At 39.1% G+C, this 16532-nt stretch overlaps 1 long non-coding RNA gene across 1 annotated transcript; it reads left to right on the top strand.

Moving 5' to 3' along the window:
* Positions 1 to 483: 483 nt before the first annotated feature.
* On the top strand, positions 484 to 2470 carry LOC150032905 (uncharacterized). The gene is made up of 2 exons (XR_016524662.1): positions 484 to 715; positions 850 to 2470. It is a non-coding gene; the product is annotated as an uncharacterized LOC150032905 (long non-coding RNA).
* The last annotated feature ends 14062 nt before the right edge of the window (positions 2471 to 16532 follow it).

Genomic DNA, 16532 nt, shown 5'->3' with positions numbered 1-16532 from the left:
TGAAGTGTTAAATTTTAAATTAGGATTTGGATTTGATTTGTTCAATTTCAAATTAGGGTTTAGATAATTATATTCGATATAATTAACATTTAGTTTATCAAAATTAAATGTAATTGGAGAGTTTAAAATATTTAAATGTTGATTTAAATATTAATTACGTGAATAAGATTCATGTATGAAATAGGTGTTTGGTTAATTTAATATTTAATATTTAATTATTATTTATTTATTTAATTAAATATGTTTACTTTATTATTTAAAATATTAAATTGATTTGATCAAAATTTCGTTTTGGTTTTAATTAATTTGGAATTAATTAAAATTAAAAATCAATTTAGATAGTGGAAAAATCCACAATTTTGCATTGCTTGGTGGATTTAACACCTATCCCACTATGATAGTGCTCTTTGAAGTGTCAATAAGCTGAATCTCTTAGTGGAGCTTAGTGCTTGCATATATTATATACATAAAAGCTTATATTTTGAATGGAAGAGGGAGAGGAATGATGAATTTAGGGAAATTTTGCAGAATTCTAACTTCTCTCTGAAGCCCCTCTTCAAACTCTCATCTTTTCTTACTCAATTCCCATCAATTTTGAGTTCCACCACTTAAATCCAAGTTGGAGAATAGTAGAGAAGATACTCTTGGTGGTCTACTGTTGATTTGAAAGCCTAATTTGGGGAGAGAAGCAAGGATCAAGAGAATTTCTTCAAAGGTATAAGTTCTGAAACTCTGTTCTTTGATGAATGTTTTCATGCATGCTTTTAGAACTCAAATTAAATGTAGTTAGAGTACTTATTGATTATGATTTCTTCCGTTGTATGCTTGTACATTCCATCACATGTGCAGGGAGGGTTGCTCGCATTGAGCTGACTCCTCAGGATTTAAAGTCATCTTATTTTGGATTTTGGAGGGAAGAGGCGATGGAGATTTTTCTTTTTCAAGAGGCGATGGTGGAGTCTTTTCTCTTAATTCCTCTGGAGGGATGGACGGTGTTCTATTCAAGTCAACAGATATATGCGAGTAAATCTTTCTTCCTTCATTACGTGGAGGAGAGAGAATCTCGATCCCCAAATCCTTATACTGCAGAGAAGGTGTCCTTTCTTTAAGCGATGAGCTTGGTTTGTCACCTGTCTCCTTTGGCGAAGAGGAGGCGGTGAGCTGTTCTTCTACTATTTGTTTTTCAATGATCGATGCTCTAATCTCAAAATCCTTCTTCACCAATTTTCTCTTTTTTTTGCTGCGGAAGCTGAGGTGAGGAAGAGGCTTACAATTGAGAGGACCACTTCTTTGGCTTCGTAGGCTTAACCACATCAAGTGAAGCGATAAATCCCTTAATAGTCGCCAGAGAATGTTGTTAGTGATAATTCCCTTGATCAGCACATCTGGCTCATCTTCCATTAGGTCTTTCCTGGTGCATAATCTTGTCATCGTGAAAGGGAAGAAAAGTTGGCTTCTTAGCTTAAAGGACACCTCCCTGATCTGTGTAGCAATTATGCTACCAACATCCATAGGGATACACTGCATAATGCAGAAGATTTCCATGACTCTGTCCCTTGAGATGAAGTGGTCGTGTATTGTGGGAATCAACTTCTTGACAAAATATAGCTACAAGTTTGCCTCAGGAGTTAGACAACTTGGGGCCAGTGTTTTTATTCCCTTGGGATAGGTATTTGATAAGTTGTAGAAATACAAGTTATTGTAACATTTTACTTAGAATAATGAGGATAGATAGGCTCAAATATGCGTTGATAATACTAGGAATTCATGCTTAAAACTATATTTGCACTGAAGTACATTTGAAATCCTTACTGACCACATTTCATGAATTAACCTTTGTCGAAGTGTTATATTTTGCAGTTGATCACAGGGTCTGTCCGCATGCACCAAGGTCTTACCCGATGAAGGAACATTTGACCACATGCCTTGAGATCTCTGACACAATCCCAGTGGATCTTCTACCACAACTTTAAAATGTTGACCACGATAGTAGTGCTGAAATTCTCACCTACCAAGTCAGATATGGTTACTAATCAGAGTGGAAGACCCAAAACTATTAGCGCACGACTCTATAAATAAAGCCTTAACGTTCGTATGGAGCATATAGACATACATATAAAGATTCGAAAAGGCCCAAAAGGAAGAGACGAATCCTTAGCCAAAATCTTTAGACCACGAGAAAGAGCACATTTGAGAGCATCTCATAGCATTCTCTAACTTCTAAAAGCCCCTCCAATTTACCACCAAAAAAACTCACCAAAGTAGGTGCTTGAGAGAGCCTTCTCCATATCATACTGCAATTAGCCTCACCAGCAGCCTTAGCACCTCATCAGATTGAAGCAAGAGATTGCTGATAACTGCACATCACTTCTTACTTTTCCTTGTTGTATTGCATCTTGTGATTAAAACATTAACTCATTTTGTAATCGACATCTCCTACTTCTATATATTATCATGACTACTTTCATCATCTCATCTATCTTTACCATTTCTTTTTTCTTTTGTCATGGATAACTAAATACCACGGGGAAAATGAGAAGCTTAACACCATGAGTTAAGTCTAAGCTTTGACGATTTTAATCCGGTTTGCTTGACGTATGACTATGTAAATACTTGCCTATGATCACTCATAAAGTCAAGTAGCTTTAACCAATTGCCCGAGAGGGTAAGTAGTTGTGGACCTCACTAAGTAAAATAAGACATGTTTCTAGAAATAGAAATATCCTTATGCTAAAGGAAACATCATTCATGTGTCATAAAGATGTGACAAATATGGCTAGCCACCGAGAGGTGTGGGATGAACGGACATTAGAAAGCCTGGATTATCCTTGATGTTAGATTTAGGAACTTGGAATTAACTTCCCCCCAACCTTGCTTTCTCCATTAATTTTCCACTACAAGCTAAAGCTACTACTTTCTTAGAATTCTCACGATCATACTTAAGTTGCTCATTTTTTACTTATTTCATTTCATCGCATAGGTTCATGATCGCATGTCTTTAATTTCTTTTCCTTCGTTATAATTTATTTTAGCTATCGCTGCAAACACATCAACCATACAAACATTTTAGTGAACGAGTCTCTATGTTCGACCTAGTTCTCACCAAGAAACTTATATCCTATTTATACTTGGACTTGATATAAGAAAACTTGTGACAAATGCATAGCTAAATGTATAACATAGCTAGAACCCATCGCATAATATATCTCAGTGTAACATCATTCTAACACAATTTGAGCCTACCAACAAGTTTTTTGCAACAAGTTTTTGGCGTCGTTTCCAGGGATTTGACAATCATTTTTTTATTTTTTCTGTTTTTGTAGGCACCCCTTCAATCTAAGGAGTAATGTTAGCTTGAGAGACCAAGCTATAAAAAGTATATGAGTGAGGGTATCGCACCTGAATTCGATATTAACCTAGAGATCAAACGGGCATCTCGTCGCAGAGCTAGAAACCACATAAACCGAAGAAGGCACCAACCCAGGAATATGGCCAACGATCAAAATAATGACCTTGAAGAGGGAAATGGTCTACATGGACAGGGGGCAGTTGAATGAATCAAAATTCTACTGTTGGGATGAACCATTTTTGTACCGCCTTAGACTTGATCACATCTTGCGATGATGCATTGCAGAATCTGAAGTTCAACGCATCTTAGAGCATTATCATGAGTCCCTGTATGGAGGATATTTTGGGGGATAGAGAACTGCTGCAAAAATCCTCTAGAATGGTTCTTTCTGACCAACTCTATTTAAGGATGCTCAAGCCCATGCAGCAAGTTGCGATCGTTGCCAAAAGACGGGGAATATATCAAAGAAAAACAAGATTCCATTGACTTCAATCTTAGAAGTGGAGTTGTTTAACGTGTGGGGAATTGATTTTATGGGTCCTTTCCCTTTCTCTATTGGACATCAATATATTTTGCTTGCAGTTGACGATGTCTCCAAGTGGGTGGAGGCCATCTCCTACATGAAGAATGATGCAGCCACTATGGTCAAATTCCTGAAGAAAAATATCTTCTCTCGTTTTGGGATGCCTTGTGCATTGATCAGCGATGAAGGTACACATTTTATTAACCGCATCATTACTGCTTCTTAAAATCAATGTCAAACACAGGGTTGCAACTGCTTATCTCAAGACCAACGATCAAGCGGAGGTTCTTTGGGTCTATTAAATTGCGTACAAGATGTCGATTGGTATGTTACCCTATGCGTTGGTGGGAAGGCATGCCATCTCCCCCTGAAACTTGAGCACAAAGCACAATGGACCCTAAAAAAGATGAACCTTGATTTAGCCAGCGCAAGTGATGTGAGAAAGCTTTAATTAAACGAGCTTGAGAACTGGAGACTCACCGCATATGAAAATGTGAAGCTTTACAAAGAGAGGACGAAGTAGTGGCACAACAACAAAATCTATAAGAAGGATCTAGTTGTTGGTCAACGGGTGTTATTATTTAACTCTCGTCTTCATCTTTCTCTAGGAAAGCTCAAATCTAGGTGGTCGGGTTCATTCGTAATATGAGAAATCTTTCCTCATGGGACAGTAAAGCTGATGAATGAAGATGGAAGTAACATCTTCAAGGTCAATGGGCAACGAATAAAGCCTTATTATAAAGGCTTAGTTTATCAGGATAAAGAGTCCATTGACCTATGCAGGCAAGCTTGCCGCCTACGCTGAAGAGTCCTTGCGATGATTTCACTCCTACATTTTCAAGGACGTCTTCCTTTACTCTACTTTCTTAGTTTAACTTTTTTATTTTATTTGTTTTATTATTTTTGTTTAATTTTGCTTCAAACTACTTGAGTTTGGCATAAATTGAATTGATTTCTTGCGATGAATGGTTGTATGACGCGTTTGCTAGATCTGCACATATAAATAGAATATCAAATGATGACTTAGAGTCAATCACGCTCAACGCATCTAGAAGAAGGAACTCTTATCAAAAAATACCTATGAGCAGAAGCAAAATTGTTTCAAATTCCTTGTGATAGAAATAAAAGCATTCACAACCAAACATATAAGTTATGCATTTAAGAATAAATTACGACATGCTTTGAAAACATAAATACAAAGAGTCGAAAGACTCACCTTTGAAGAACATTTCTTCTGTGTTTCTCTCGGTCTCATCAAGAAACAACACCTCTCACTGTCGCTACAATGCCATGTCAATCATCCACCAAATCTGGCTATCGTTCACCACCGAACGGTCTTCTATATGAACAAGCAACAAGAAGGACACACAACTCAGTAACCTCGGTATTCTCATAATGAGAATCTAGGAAGTGTGGGCTCTATTGGATTTAGTAGAGGAAAGGAGGAAAGAACGATCGCACACAACGACAAAACAAGTGGGAGAGGTTTGAGTCTATCGTATAGACTGGTGCTTGATCGTTTAGCAAGAGGTATACGATCGTTTAGGTAATTGGGTTGATTGTTTAGACGATCGTTTAGGTAATCTCACTCTCACGTGCGATTTTTTAGTTGTTTAGGTCGACTGCGCGTGTACACGATCGTTTAGGAAAACTTGAGCTATCATGTAGGCTATCATTAACTATACGATGGACAGTGTAAAAATCTAAAGCGATTATCCCATATCCTTGCAAAAATGAAAACTATTTTCATTTTATCCTTTAGTTATGAAAAATGAAAACAACCTCCCATTTTCACGCACGGTTATGGAGAAAACTACCAACAATTGTCTTATAATTGTTTAATTATAAATAAACATAATAACTAACTTATCATATTATATTTATAACCTATAGTTTTAATATCACATGATATGCAACATATAAACCATAGTCCTTTTCTCCTATATTAGATGTAAATCATATTTATATCCTTTTCCTCCAATTAATGTATCTCATACATCATGTCAACTATATCATATATAATTGACTAGTTTATTCATATTATATATAATCAAACTCCCTCTTGTCAATTTGAACACTTCAAGTTGACCAAAAAACTAATTCTCAATTTGAATCCATTAAGCTACCAAGGGGACCTTATGAACCTGTGGCTTGAAGCTCCAATGGTACGTGAATAGCTGACTAAACTCTTTAGCCATGAAATCCACCATCTGTTAACTGCCAGACACTCTATTAAAGACCGACAATTGCACTCTCCTCACTATAGATATATTTTTGTGTCCATCAGATATAACCAGTTAGCAGTACGATAATCCTTCATAGATGCTCGTAAGTACAGTTGGGCCAATTTATCGTTTTGCCCCTATAGTTACATCTAACTCCTTAAGTACAACTGATCCCTCTAATGAACAATACAACATAGTCCTACTATGTGTGGACACCTCTTGGGCCATGAGAAGGTGTGTGGTGCCACATCGTTCAAGCCCCGGAATCAGCCTTTAAGGGAGCTATCTATCTACTTACCCTTGCTTCGGGGAAGGAGTGAACTCCATCTTGTGTAGCTGAGTTCCCAGCTCTCAAATCAAACGAATCCTCAAAGTGGTAGGTTTGAGTCGGCAATCTGGCCACTCACACCCATGCAAATCAAAGGACTGCCCTCAAAGGTAGAAGTTCCCAATTCACTCAGGATTGAGGTCATATTACCTATGGTCATCCTCGTGAAATGAAGTCTCTGTCATGAACGACGTTATATAACAAGACTATAACATTTCGTGGTCCAGTCTTATATAAACTCCTTTGTATAGGATGCCCTCGCTTGCATGTCTTCACATGAATGATCAGGATCAGGCCATCTATAGCAAGTCACAACACTTGTAACTCTTCTAAAAAGTGGGTTGCATCCGTAGTGTCACCAAGATAAGGTTCCTCTCCTATATCCATATACTACAAACCATTTTGATTATCACTTAAGGCATGATCCACCTGTCTGTCTCCACATACATGATTAAGTTACAACAGCAACCAGGGATCTTAGTTTATTGGTTTATGGTAAAGTAATTAAAACATCCCATGTTTCATAGATAACATTGAAGAAAATATCATATATTATTACATCACAAGCGTTTGTTCAATACAGTGTTTACAAACTACAGGACCCAACGAGAGTTTAGGGCATGAACCCCAACAATCTCTCACTTGTTCTATAATGAGTGGGGTGTACAATACAACTAGTACAAACCAATAAAATAGGACACTAAGGCCCAGTAAAAAAATCTCACACTTTCCCTAGTCCAGCCGCGGGCGGTCCCGTAGACCCATGCTCTGATGGTGACTCTAAAAAACTGTAGCTGAGAGCCTTCGTAAAAGGGTCAGCAACGTTGTGCTCCGAAGCGATCTTTGTGACTATCATGGCCCCTCGATGCACTATCTCGTGGATGAGATGATACTTTTGCTCTATATGTTTGCCGTGCTGATGACTCTTATCCTCCCTGGAGTTCGCCATAGCACTACTATTGTCACTAGAGAAGGTGATGGCCTAGACATGTCTGGAACAACTTCCAGATCAGTCAGGAACTTCCTGAGCCAAATGACCTCCTTAGTAGCTTCACAAGCTTCTACATACTCGAACTCTATCATGGAGTCGGCGACGCACCCCTCCTTAGTGCTTCACCACACTACTGCTCCTCCGTTAAGAGTAAACACTGATCCTGAAGTGGATTTTCGAGAATCCTTATCAGTCTAAAAGTCAGAATCCGTATATCCAGTAAGGATCAAATCCTTAGTTCCATACACCAGCATGTAGTCCCTTGTTCTCTGAAGATACTTGAGGATGTTCTTGACTGCGGTTCAGTGACCCTGTCTTGGATTAGACTGATACTTGCTGACGATCTCCACAGCATAGCAGATGTCTGATTTAGTACAGAGCATCACATACATTAAATTGCCAACGACGGATGCATAGGGGATCTGTCTCATCTCCTCAACCTTTTGAGGTGTCTTAGGACACATTTCCTTTGACAATGTAACTACATGCCTAAAAGATAGTAGGCCCCTTTTGGATTTTTGCATCGAATACTTGAGTACATCTTATCAATGTACGATGCCTGAGACAGCGGCTGCACTTTGTTCTTCCGATCCTGAAAGATCTAAATACTAAGAACAAACTAAGCCTCTACCAAATCTTTCATTTGAAATTGGGTCGCTAGCCAGTTCTTAACTACCACAGGGAGAGTTGACTCTTCGAGTTGGTACTGGTGAGGTTGTTTCAGTTGTTGGTATAGGCAGACTGAAGTTATTTTTGGACAAGAAAACCTATCTGTTACTGGATAATGTTTTCGCAGTTCCCCATATTAAGAGGAACTTAATCTCGGTTTATTGTCTCATTGAACAAGGTTATGCCGTCTCCTTTTCTGAGAGTAAAATGTTTATTTTCAAGAATGGGATGGAGATTGATTTTGGTTCAATGGAAAATAACTTGTATGTACTAAGGCCGTTAGTCATAAAAGCCTTGCTGAATACTGAAATGTTCAGTTTGGCAATACTAGCTAAAAGACCAAAGGTTTCTCCTAAGAAAAACGCCCATCTTTGGCATCGAGTGTTAGGTCACATCAACCTCAATAGCATTAAGCAGTTGGTGAATTATGGACTTTTAAAGAGTTTAGAAGAAAACTCTTTGCTGGTGTGTGAATCATGCGTCGAAGGCAAAATGACCAAACGACCTTTTACTGGAAAATGTTACAGAGCCAAGGAAACCTTGGATCTTGTACATTCAGACCTCTGTGATCCGATGAGTCTTAGGGCTCCAGATGAGTATGAATATTGTTGGGGTTGATGCCCTAAAGTCTCGTGTCCTGTAGTTTGTAAACAGTATATACAGACACTTGTGATTGTTAATATATGACATTTACTTCACATCTTGTTGTTTTACTCGGTTATTTGTTTTATTTTCTTTACCACAAACCAATAAACATAAAATCCTTGGTTATCTATATGTGACTCAAGCATGTATGTGGTGACATACAAGTGGATCATGTCTTGAGTGATAACCAAAATGGTTTGTAGTATATGGATAAAGGATGGAAACCTTATCCTGGTAACGCTACGGATGCAGCCCGCTTTATGGAATGGTCACAAGTGTTGTGACTTATCACAAATGGTCTGATCCTGATCATTTATGTTGGGGACATGCGAGCGGGGGCATCCTATACAAAGAGTTTGTATAAGACCTGACCACGAAGTGTTAATGTCTCATTATATAACACCGTTCATGATAGAGACTTAACTTCACTAGGTTGACCATAGGTAACATGACCTCAATTCTGAGTGAGTTGGGAACTCCTGCCATTGAGGGCGGTCCTTTGATTTATATAAGTGCGAGTGGGCAGGTTGCCGATTCAAACCTACCATTTTAGGGATTCATCTGTTTTGGGAGCTGGGAACTCAGCTACATAAGATGGAATTCACTCCTTCCCCGAGGTAGAGGTAAGTAGATAGATGGCTTCCTTAAGGGCTGATTCCGGGGCCTGAACGATGTGGCGTCACACATCTTCTCTTGGCCCGAGAGGTGTTCACACATAGTTGGACTATGTTGTATTGTTCATTAGAGGAATCAGTGGTACTTAAGGAGTGAGATATGACTAAAGCGGCAAAACGGTAAATTGGTCCAGCTGTACTTACGAGCATCTGTGAAGGGTCATCGTATTCATTATTGGTTATATCTGATGGACACAGAAATATATCTGTGGTAAGAAGAGTTCAGTTGTTGGTCTTTAGTGGAATCACTGACAGTTAATGGATGGTAGATCTCGTGGCTAAAGAGTTGAGTCAGCTATTCAAGTACCATTGGAGCTTCGATCCACAAGTCTATTAGGTCACCTGGGTAGCTCGGATAAAGTCAAGAACCAGTGTTTGGGTTAATTTGAAATATTCAAATTGACAAGAAGAAATTCAATTACATATAATATAATTGGACTGGTTAATTCTATATGATATAATTGGCTAAATGTATGAGATACATTATTTTGGAGGAAATTAGATATAAATATGATTTATATCAAGTAGAGGAGAAAATACTATAGTAGATATGTGATATCAAACTATAGGATATAAATATAATATGATTATATTTATTAATTAAATTAATTGATTAATTATTTGATAATTAACGAATTTATCCACGTTCGGGCATGGGAAGTGGGGTTGCGATGGTTATGGTAACTGGAAGATTAAAACAATGAAAATCATTTTCATTTAATTCAATCATGCATTTGTATTCGCCCGTGCCCAAAAAGAATCCGTGAAAACAATCGCGAGAGCCTATACGATAGAAGCTCGTTCGTCTAAACAATCGTCTACTTCACGCGTTCTCTAAATGATCGTATACATCTTTCCTAAATGATTGTGTAGTTCTACTATACGATAAAAATTTTCACTATATGATAGCAGAGTTCATCTCTCACTTGCTTATTGTCTACATGACGCCTTCTCCTCCATCCTCTACCAAACTCACCAGAGCCCACTCTTTGGGTTTTTGACGCTGAGGATACCCGAGTTTCTCTTGTGGTGGTGTCATCCCTACTACATTGTTTGCGTACGTTCGAATCGTGATGTTGCAGTCGACATACTCGCTGGGTACTGGTAGATCGGTGGAAGGTTTTCTGCTGCTGAGGGTTCAGACATATGAAGACAGTCTTCATTTAGTATGAACCTTTTTCCTTGTGAATTATTGTATTCTGAGCATGCCGATAATGAGTTTAATATGCATAACTATATGTGTTGAATGTATGTCGTTTGTGTTTCAGTCACTGTGAAATCGGAGCGATCTAAACCCACTCATGGAACTCTAGGTATGAGATGCTTCAAATATTTTATCTCTTTCATAGATGATTATTCAAGGTACGGGTATCTCTACCTAATGCAACGTAAGTTTGAAGCCCTTGACAAGTTCAAAGAGTATAAGGCTGAAGTTGAAAACTTGTTAGGTAAGAAGATAAAAATACTACGATCTGATCGTGGTGGAGAGTATATGGACCTCCAATTCAAGAACTATAGGATAGAACATGGAATTATGTCCTAACTCTCGGCCCCAGGTACACCTCAACAAAATGGTATATCAAAAAAGAGAAATAGAACCTTGTTGGACATGGTTCGGCCTATGATGAGTTATGCTCATCTTCTAGACTCGTTTTGGGCTTTTGCAGTGGAGACTGTATTATACATTCTGAACAACGTTCCCTCGAAAAGTGTTTCTGAAACACTTTTTGAGCCGTGGAGAGGCCATAAAGGTAGTTTAGGCCATTTCAGGATTTGGGGGTGTCCAACCCACGTGCTTGTGACTAACCCGAAGAAGTTGGAACCGTGTTCGAATGTTTGCCTCTTTGTAGGCTACCTTAGGGAAATGAGGGGTGGATAATTTTATGATTCGAGTGAGAACAAAGTGTTTGTTTCTAAAAATGCTATCTTATTGGAAGAAAACCACAGCCAGGATCATAAACCAAGAAGTAAGCTTGTTTTACGTGAGATTTCTAGTGAGACTGAGACTATTAAGGGTTCAACAAGAGTTTTTGAACAGGCTAACAGATCAACAAGAGTTGTTGTGGTCGATACATCTAGTCAACCAGCTCAAGAGTTGAGACCGCCTCAACGTAATGGGAGGGTTATAAACCCACTAGATCGCTACATGGGTTTGACTGAAACCCAGAACATCATTTCTGATGATAGGGTCGGGGATCCATTGTCTTATAAGCAAGCAATGGAAGATGTTAACAAAGATGAGTGGATTAAAGCCATGAACCAGGAAATGGAATCTATGTACTTCAATCAAGTATGGGAACTTGTGGATCAGCTTGATGTGGTAAAACCTAGATGGTGTAAGTGGGTCTACAAGCGAAAACGAGGTGTAGATGGAAAGGTGCAAACCGTTAAGGCTAGACTTGTGGCAAAGGGTTATACCTAGGTCGAGGGAGTGGACTATGAGAAAATTTTTTCACTTGTTGTCATGCTAAAGTCTATTAAGATACTCCTGTCCATGGCCACACTTTATGATTATGATATATGGCAAATGGACGTCAAGACTACCTTTTTAAATGCTAATCTTGAGGAGACCATCTACATGGCTCAACCAAAGGGGTTCATAGTTCCAGATCAAGAGCAAAGAGTTTGCAAGCTTAATAGGTCCATTTATGGGCTAAAAAATGTAGCTAGATCATGGAACATTAGAGTTTACAGTATGATCAAATCATTTGGCTTTGATTAGAATGTTGATGAGCCTTGTGTTTACAAGAAAATCATCAACAACTCAGTAACTTTCTTGGTACTGTATGTGGATGATATCCTACCCATTAGGAATGATGTAGAGCTTCTGACTGACATTAAAAAAGTGTTCTAGGGATCCAGATCATTCGAGATTGTAAGAACAAGAGGTTAGCCTTGTCTCAGGCATTATACATAGATCAAATGTTAATCAGGTACAGGATGCAGGATTCCAAGAGGGGTTTATTACCCTTCAGGCATGGAATAGTTTTATCTAAGGATCAATGTCCTAAGATACCTCAAGAGGTGGAGGAGATGAGACGGATTCCCTATGCTTTAGCTGTTGGAAGCTTCATGTATGCAATGTTGTGTACCAGACCCAACATTTTCTATATAGTAGGGATTGTCAGTTGTTATCAGTCCAACCCAGGATTAGATCACTAGACAGCGGTCAAGATGATCCTCAAGTATCATAGGAGAATGAGGAACTACATGCTCGTGTATGGAGATAAAGATTTGATCCTTTCTGGATACATAAACTCTGACTTTTAAACTGATAGAAATTCTCAGAAATCCACATCAACAAGGATGCATCGCTGACTCCACTATAGAAGCCGAATACGTAGTCGCTTGTGAAGCAGCTAAGGAGGCTGTTTGGCTGAGGAAATTCCTTACAGATTTGGAAGTTGTTCCAAATATGGATTTGCCGATCACTTTCTATTGTGATAACAACGAGGCTATGGCAAATTTGAAGGAACATCAGAGTCATCGTAGAAGCAAGCATATCATACGAAAATATCACTTGATCAGGGAGATTGTGCATTGCGGTGATATGATTGTCACGAAAATCAAATTGGAGCACAACATTGCTGATTCGTTTACAAAGGCTCTCATAGGTAAAGTGTCCGAGGGTCATCTGGAGAGTCTGGGTCTATGGGACATGCGACATCTTGTCTAGGGCATGCAGGAGATGATATTAGGGTATAGAGTATGTGCTAGTTTATTGTATATTATACTTGTATTTTTTATGTATTGTACATTAGTCTCTCGAGGCATTAGGACAAGTGGGAGATTATTGGGATTGATGTTCTAATTCTCCCGGAGTCTCGTAGTTTGTAAGATGTACACATTGTTAGGAATAAAATAAGAGTTATTTTATTTGGCGTTTACTCATATCCAATAAATAAAGCTCCATGGTTATTGTATGAAAACATAAGCATGTATATGAGATATACAAGTGGATCATGCCTTAATTGATAACTTAAAAAGGTCTATAAAATAAGGATTAAGGAGGAATACTTGATCCTGGTGATACTACCGATACAACCCACTTTGTAGAGATTTACAAGTGTTGTGAACTACTACAAATAGTAGATCCTGACCATTCATGTGTAGACATGCGAGCGGGGGTGTCCTATACAAAGAGTTTGTATAAGACCAGACCACGAGATGACTGGTCTTTTTATATAATGTCGTTGATACTAGAGACTTATATAACGACCATAGGTGACATGACCTTAATCTGGACCAATGCATAACCTAAGGTGGGATTTCAACTATATGACATACCATATGACATATAATCAAACATACATCTTATGTACATTCACCAAAGACTAATGGACCGGGATGCTCAACCTTAAAATAAACAATAAAATTCTATCTATTACAAACATCCATCGAGCAAATTGGTTCACAGGCGAACCAGGTCTTAAACCGCCCAGGCGAAACCTCCCTGATCATTTAATAAACAGGCCAAGTATCCATGATCGTTTAGCTACGATCGAGTACCATTTACAATGCGATGAAGCATGTGGCACTTGATCGTTTATCGCACCAATTCAAACACACAAGTCTAAATGATTGTTTAGACGATGACGTTGCTGTGAAACACGATTTTCTAGACGATCATATAACAAGCGCTTAAGTAACAATTACTCCACGATCGTGTAGTCAGTAACTAAGCGATGAAGCTTGTTGAGCTACATTATCGTCTAGTGCGTGCGCATCAACATGCTGTCGAGTTTGCAACCCTTAAAAGTGACCGCAAGGGCAACCTTAGTCAATGCAAGCCATACGATCATGCTACACACATTAAAAGCCTAAATCTAGCACGTATGCGGTGGGTATGCATAAGTGTTGAGATGACCACATACAACCACCATATCTTACTTCCTGGATGCATGCAATATCCTATCTGTAGGGTGCATACGCTGTGTGATAGCAAATGGAGCTTATTCCTAAGTTCCCCATTCTTGCTTATACATTTCAATCCGCTCTCCCGAGTCTTACATTTGGATTTTAGACTACCCTTCTAAGTATGCCTAAATGATGAATAATGTGCTCATAAGACAAGGTAACTGCATGAACTTGGCTGACGCAAGACTATTTCTATCCTTTGTGAACACTTGCTTACATTGCTTACCGTGACCAACCACTTACCCTCCCGGACAGTTAGCTGTTGCTGACTCTACTCATGGACAAGCGTGCTACAGCTTCACACTAAGCAAATAAGGTTTTCTCACACACTCATGCAATACACACCTTCCGGTGGTTTGCTACATGATTCATATCCCTAATCCATGTGACTAAGTATGCGATACTCTAGTAATCTCATTAAGTGATGCAATGAAATTAAAGATGCTAAGTAAAGAAAATGGAGTGAGTCGAAGGAAACACAGAAATGCATTGAACACATAATGTATTAGTTCCTTAATCACAAAATTTAATACAATACAATATAAGAAAAAAAGAGACTTGCTTCCAGTGGATGTACATCAAGGCTGCCAGTGGTGCCATGGATGGGCGATGGAGCTGACTCTCTCAAGATCTAGCTCCGGTCATCACTCGGAATGGATGAAGAAGGTGAAGAACTCTCAAGCTTCTTCTCACGCATTTGTCTGGATCACAAGGATCCGCCCTAGGTGAAGCTCAGGCAAAAACCTTGGATAACTTGAAATTCTGCTAATCGGCTTCTTTATATAGAGCCTGGATCGCTGACAGCATTAATGGACTGCTCTGATTCAGACATTCGGCGCATTTAGTCCTTTTTGAATCTCTGTTGCTAACGGCATGGTAGGTGAAATGTCAACATCATCTTTTTCTTTTCTCGAAATGTACGTTGATGCATTCATTCCACCAACCTTGCGATGATCCCATTATCATGCATTATCGTGTAGCCGCAATCATTCAGTGACTACATTCACTTAATACTGCAACTCTACACGATGACCGCAATCGCTTGACAAGCGCAACTCCCATATGATGGACGCATGCGATTAATTATTGCAAGCAATAGAACTAAACGATCATATACCATTTTCTTAATGATCAAGCACTAGAATGGATTGCATAAGGTTTCTGTTGTTTAGTTCTCGAAGGCGCTTGAGTGCACTGCCAGAGGAAACGTCAGCTCTTGCGGCCAAGGATCCTAAGTGGAAACTGAGACTGGACCCCGATGATGAACCTATTAAGCCTGTGGTGGAGGAATGGAATGCAAAGAAAAAGGAGGAGAAGAAGGACAAGTGGAAAAGAAAGGAAGAAAAAAAAAAGGAAGGAGAAACGATGTTAGCACAAGGATGAGCACCAGACATTGGAGGAGCAGTCCACCACTACAATGGTGAAAGAAACGTTTACAGTGAAGTCTTCTAAGCCAACAACGAAAGCTTTAGTAGAGCTCTGGAAAGAAAGATTGGCCACATTTGAGGAAAAACACGGAGAGGGCAAAGAAGATGACGATGAGACAATAGCCCCTACACCCGGAGGTCAAGAAATACTGAAGCAAAAGAAGTAGCTGTTGCACTGAAGGCAGTCGAACATGTGACCAGCCCTGAGGTCACCGTACTCGTGTCCTTTGCAAAATGGACTCATGCGTGGGTTACTGAGTGCATAAAGGGAAAGTGAAGGAGGTTGGCTAAGTTTAAGGAAAAAGCTAGCTAAGTCATCATCTCTTGCGATCTGACAAGGAGGTTGCAGTAAAAAGAAGTCTGCCATGACTCTGTAGTGAAAGAAGAAAAATTGAAGAGTAAGAAGAAAGAAGATAAGAGTAATGCAAAAGATTCATTGGAGATCAAGAAAAGAAGAGAAATGAGTATGCGTAGAAGGGAAGACAAAAGGAAAGAAAAATAACTGGAACAACAAGAGGAGAAGAAGAGGCAACTTAAGCCCAAGCAAAAGGGAAGGACAAAGTGGTTGAGGCAACTCCCACCAAATAAGTTATAAGGATGAGGAAGAAGGCATGCAACAACATGCTGCTAGAGATAGGGTTCTTCCCGGAGCCAGCATTTTTACTCAAATACATCACACACATAATCGTAGAGCTTGGATGGGAAGATTTTTGCCAAAGCCCATCCATTGTAATTCCTCAAGTTGTGCATGCCTTTTACCATGGCCGTCTACATGATAACAAGG

This window comes from Benincasa hispida, chromosome 11, assembly GCF_027475165.1.
Source record: "Benincasa hispida cultivar pf3 chromosome 11, pf3_genome.v1.1, whole genome shotgun sequence".
Classification (NCBI taxonomy): domain Eukaryota; kingdom Viridiplantae; phylum Streptophyta; class Magnoliopsida; order Cucurbitales; family Cucurbitaceae; genus Benincasa; species Benincasa hispida.
This window is presented reverse-complemented; position numbering and strand designations above follow the sequence as displayed.